This window comes from Procambarus clarkii, chromosome 47 (assembly GCF_040958095.1).
Source record: "Procambarus clarkii isolate CNS0578487 chromosome 47, FALCON_Pclarkii_2.0, whole genome shotgun sequence".
NCBI lineage: Eukaryota > Metazoa > Arthropoda > Malacostraca > Decapoda > Cambaridae > Procambarus > Procambarus clarkii.
This window is the reverse complement of record NC_091196.1, coordinates 9,591,986-9,598,503: the sequence shown is the minus strand read 5'-3', so window position 1 is coordinate 9,598,503 and position 6,518 is coordinate 9,591,986.

Here is a 6,518-nt window from a genome sequence, read left to right as displayed (position 1 = left end):
AGGTAAAACCTGTTTGGTGCGAGGTGTCGACGGCAGCTGTGTCTTTGCTAAGAAAATTGGTATAAAATGACGTGATAAAATTGTTTTAATGTCTTTGCTCGTATTTGTGTTCCAGTCAATTAAAGATGGGTTTCTTTAAGTGGAACACATAACAGGGTCCCATAAAACAGTTGACTTCGTTCTCGACTCACAATATGGGATTCTGGGTTTTATTCCCACCCGGGATGGAAACGGTTGTACACGTGTCCATTCTTGTAATGCACCTGTTCACCTAAATGTCGGAAAATCCGACACCATTTAATAATCATACAGATAATAGCTGTATTACCAACAAGTTACCCATAGAAAACGTAACTTGTAGTGGAATTACCATCTAAAGAAAACGGGATATCATCACCACATACTATTATAATTCACCACCTATTATGGTGGGAATTATTCTTAAATACATTAGTCTTTGGACTTTACCATCATAAAAACATCTTATATAAATTAACTTAATTATCAATATTAAAGTAGAGTAAATGTGACCCTTCTATCACTTTCTGAAATGTGGACAATGTAAGCCAGGCGTCAGAGTGAGGAGGAGGGCAGCCATTGTTTATTGAGACCAGAGGCTCACACGGGAGCAAATTCGGCTCCTGTTAAATTTACTTGGACGTAGTGTTATGGAAACCAAAGGTGTACCATTGTCAACACGCTGTCTACAATCAAGTTAAGTGTCTATCCGAAACCCGTTTATCATTCATTTATGGCCATTAATGTCAGGATATAGGGTGACCCGGTTAGATCACATGGAAGCCTCAAACTAAAGGTAATTAAGCCAGGTCCTCATGTTCCATGTACTGTTTTCTCTGATATACTTGTCATATATAGGATTCTGGCTTCACAGCTAGCGCACTTTTGACAGGTCAAGACGAGGAAGGATTTGTGCACCAGTTACTGGGTGATATGGAAGCTACCTCAAAGAGGATAATTTGGTGTCTACACCCTAGTTATACCTGGTGGACTAACCTGCTGTACTATAAGATAAGGAACCTCTTCAATGTATGTAGTTAATTTTGTAGTTTGATTGGCTGCATATATATATAAACTATTAAACCCCCCCTAATGTGTAGAGGATCGATTTGTGAGATTATGAGATTATTGCAGAAATACAGTCCACTTATCATTATACAAATTGCTATCGAAGTATATAAATTAACGTAAATATAAATTCATATAAATTAAATAAATATAAATCTCACAGGTCGGTTCCCACACTAAATGTGCTTCCGGGAAAAATCAGGGAAGTTGAAAAATTAACTCTACAAAGTTCATTTTCACTCTTTATTATGGTCTGAAATCTAGGGAGGATGCGTTTCACAAGGTACTCCTTACAATCTTAAAGACAAGTTGACCGTGTTTATCATAATATTATATTCTCTTTGGTGAGGTCGTAAGGAACAAGAGGATGAATAGTATAAGATAAGGGGTATTAATTGGGTATTTAATGTTTCAACAGCTTATGTTCCTGAGGTAGGATAACTGGATCCCTATCTCTGTACTGGCTCGGGGTCTTGAAGTGGGTAGAATGTAATTATGTGGTAGCCGACTGTTAATTGCTTGTCTGGACTTCTTGATATGTAGCGCCTCGCTAATGTCCAATCTTCTGCTGTCGTTATACTTTTAGATTATTTCAGTGTTGCTTGTCAAGATATATCTGGTGATGATCTGATTGTGTGTGGAGATTATATGCTTCTTGATGGAGCCCTGTGTTTTGCACTGTTAACCGCCTAGAAAGAGAGAGAGAGACGTTTTTTTTGCATATATGGTGTTACATTGCTAACGTAACGTTGGCATATTCAACAACATATTTTTACGAGACATTGTTATGTTGCCAACTCGTTGGAATCTATGGTTGGAGGGGTTTGTTTGAGTTTAAACTATTAGTAGATAGTGGTATAGGAATTGATATGGAGAAAGGGAGAAATAAAAGTAAGTGTTGGTGGGGGAAAAAATGCAAAATGAACAGGGAAAGAGAATGACCTCAAAATAACTATTCACTTAAGGTAAGAACAGTAGGAGTCTAAGAAACAAAATAAACGATTTAAATGCTCTTGTCTGCACAAAAACAATAGATATTATTGCACTTACCGAGACATGGATGAATGTAGAAAACAGAGAAATATTAGCTAAATATCAAATAAACAGATTAAAAATATTTCACACAGATAGATATATTAGATGACGAGGGTGAGTAGCCATATATTTATATATATATATATATATATATATATATATATATATATATATATATATATATATATATATATATATATATATATATATATATATATATATGACATATATATATGTTGTACCTAGTAGCCAGAACGCACTTCTCAGCTTACTATGCAAGGCCCGATTTGCCTAATAAGCCAAGTTTTCATGAATTAATATATTTTCTCTAATTTTTTTCTTATGAAATGATAAAGCTACCCATTTCATTATGTATGAGGTCAATTTTTTTTTATTGGAGTTAAAATTAACGTAGATATATGACCGAACCTAACCAACCCTACCTAACCTAACCTAACCTATCTTTATAGGTTAGGTTAGGTTAGGTAGCCGAAAAAGTTAGGTTAGGTTAGGTTAGGTAGGTTAGGTAGCCGGAAAACAATTCATGAAAACTTGGCTTATTAGGCAAATCGGGCCTTGCATATTACGCTGAGAAGTGCGATCTGGCTACTAGGTACGACATATATATATATATATATATATATATATATATATATATATATATATATATATATATATATATATATATATATATATATATATAAATTGGCGAAGCGACAATTATATATATATATATATATATATATATATATATATATATATATATATATATATATATATATATAAATAGATTGGCGAAGCGACTCAACGGCCTGCTGACTCCTTATGTTCCTTGCGCCTTCAGCCTGAAGTCTCCAAAGGAATTTGTGGACTTACTGCGGGGCGCACGGGCCACAGGGATAAGAGCCTCGTTGGACGTAGAATCGCTGTTTACCAACGTACCTGTGGACGAGACAATCGGAATGATAGCCGACAGAGTGTATCGTGATCCAGCCTGTACTCCTCTTGACATGCCAGAAAGTATTCTGAGGAAACTACTCCAAGCTTGTACTAAAGAGGCACCCTTCTTGAGCCCGGATGGGCACATGTATAAGCAAGTAGATGGGGTCGCTATGGGTTCTCCCCTAGGTGTCCTGTTTGCAAACTTCTACATGGGTACCATCGAGCAAAAAGTCTTAGTCGACATGAACTTGAAACCGGCCATATACTGCAGGTATGTTGACGACATTTTTACACAGGTACCTGATGTCAGACATCTGCAGGAGCTGAAGGAGGCATTTGAGCAGAGTTCCGTGCTGCGTTTCACTTACGAGACGGAAAAGGATGGGAAGCTGCCTTTTCTAGATGTAACAGTCATGGAAAAGGGCGGAGGTTTCCACACTGCAGTCTACACAAAGGAAACAAACATAGGAATGTGCCTAAATGCCAACAGCGACTGCCCTGACAGGTACAAGAGGAGTGTTGTTAACGCATACGTCGACCGTGCTCTCAGCCACAGCTCAGAATGGAAGCAAGTCGACGAAGAACTCTGTAGGGTAAGGCAGGTTCTAGTCAATAACGGCTTCTCCAATGGTTTCATCGAAGACATCATAAGAAGGAAAGTGAAAAGCCATGCAACCTCCGAAGAGACAACTAACACAACACCTATACCCCCTATTAGACTATTTTACAGGAACTTCTTTTCCACAGCTCATAAAACAGAGGAAAGGGTCCTGAAAGATATTGTTAATAGAAACGTTATCCCTACAGACAAAAATCAGAGGATACAACTGACGATTTACTATAAAACCAGAAAAACGGCCAGCCTACTCATGAGAAACTCTCCAGACACGAAACAGAACGCTTTAAAAGAGACTAACGTCGTCTATGCCTTCAAATGCCCACTTGGGGACTGTAAGCTCCAAAAAACCCAGTATATAGGCAAGACAACAACATCTCTTTCTAGGCGTTTAACGATGCATAAACAACAGGGCTCCATTAAGGAACATATAATCTCTTCCCATAACCAAACCATCGCCAGAGAAATCCTAGTAAACAACACAGAAATCATCGATAGATACAGCGATAGCAGGCGGCTAGACGTTTGCGAGGCACTACACATCAAGAAGTCAACACCAGCAATCAACAGCCAATTATTGCACAACTATATTCTACCCACCTCAAGACTCCGCTCCAATATAGAAGCATCAAGAAATATGGACCAATAGGCTTTCTACAAACACTTCTATTCAATATCCATTGTTTCGTGTTCTGTCTTGTGTTGATACTTTTAATACCCTATTAATATCCTCTAATGCCACATCATCCTTCCCACCTTACTCAAATGTAATGCCACATCACCCTTCCCACCTCACTCAAATGTAGATATAAAATCAGGGAAACGCAAGTTCTAATCAGTTGTGTATTTGTGAAGTCTTTGAAAATGTAATAAGTTTTATGAAACGCGCCCGTGTCGCGTCAGACTAGAAATAAAAAATGAATTTTGGAGAAGTGATTTTTGATTTACCTCCAACAGTGAAGCATAATGTACGAAAGATTGAGAAAATTCGTGTTAGAATTATTAATCTTACTTTTTCGGTCATATTTAATAAAATATATATATATATATATATATATATATATATATATATATATATATATATATATATATATATATATATATATATATATATATATATATATATATATATGTCGTACCTAGTAGCCAGAACTCACTTCTCAGCCTACTATTCAAGGCCCGATTTGCCTAATAAGCCAAGTTTTCCTGAATTAATATATTTACTATAATTTTTTCCTTATGAAATGATAAAGCTACCCTTTTCACTATGTATGAGGTCATTTTTTTTTTATTGGAGTTAAAATTAACGTAGATATATGACCGAACCTAACCAACCCTACCTAACCTAACCTAACCTATATATATAGGTAAGGTTAGGTTAGGTAGCCAAAAAAAGCTAGGTTAGGTTAGGTTAGGTAGGTTAGGTAGACGAAAAAACATTAATTCATGAAAACTTGGCTTATTAGGCAAATCGGGCCTTGCATAGTAGGCTGAGAAGTGAGTTCTGGCTCCTAGGTACGACATATATATATATATATATATATATATATATATATATATATATATATATATATATATATATATATATATATATATATATAATATATATTATATATATATTATTTATATATTATATATATATAATATATATATAAAATATATATATATATATATATATATATATATATATATATATATCGTATATATATATATATATATATATATATATATATATATATATATATATATATATATATATATATATATATATATATATATATATATATATATATATAAATATTATTAAATATGACCGAAAAAGTAAGATTAATAATTCTAACACGAATTTTCTCAATCTTTCGTACATTACGCTTCACTGTTGGAGGTAAATCAAAAATCACTTCTCCAAAATTCATTTTTATTTCTAGTCTGACGCGACACGGGCGCGTTTCATAAAACTTATTACATTTTCAAAGACTTCACAAATACACAACTGATTAGAACTTACGTCTCTCTGATATTATATCTACATTTGAGTGAGGTGGGAAGGATGATGTGGCATTAACACAAGACAGAACAGGGGATATTAATAGGGTATTAAAAGTATCAACACAAGACAGAACAGAAAACAATGGGTATTGAATAGAAGTGTTTGTAGAAAGCCTATTGGTCCATATTTCTTGATGCTTCTATATTGGAGCGGAGTCTTGAGGTGGGTAGAATATAGTTGTGCAATAATTGGCTGTTGATTGCTGGTGTTGACTTCTTGATGTGTAGTGCCTCGCAAACGTCAAGCCGCCTGCTATCGCTGTATCTATCGATGATTTCTGTGTTGTTTACTAGGATTTCTCTGGCGATGGTTTGGTTATGGGAAGAGATTATATGTTCCTTAATGGAGCCCTGTTGCTTATGCATCGTTAAACGCCTAGAAAGAGATGTTGTTGTCTTGCCTATATACTGGGTTTTTTTGAGCTTACAGTCCCCAAGTGGGCATTTGAAGGCATAGACGACGTTAGTCTCTTTTAAAGCGTTCTGTTTTGTGTCTGGAGAGTTTCTCATGAGTAGGCTGGCCGTTTTTCTGGTTTTATAGTAAATCGTCAGTTGTATCCTCTGATTTTTGTCTGTACCCAGCAAACAATTTTAGGTTGCCACAACATATCTGGAAAGTATTTGAAAGTATTGGAAACGTTTGTTTTATCGTATCAGATACGATATTGTGTGTGGACTTAAATAGGTTTCCAAAACTTATAACCAAGACATATGTATCTAACACTAATTTGAGATGTTGTGGCAACTTACACTCCTAACATGAGTCATTCATAATCCATTCATACACCAA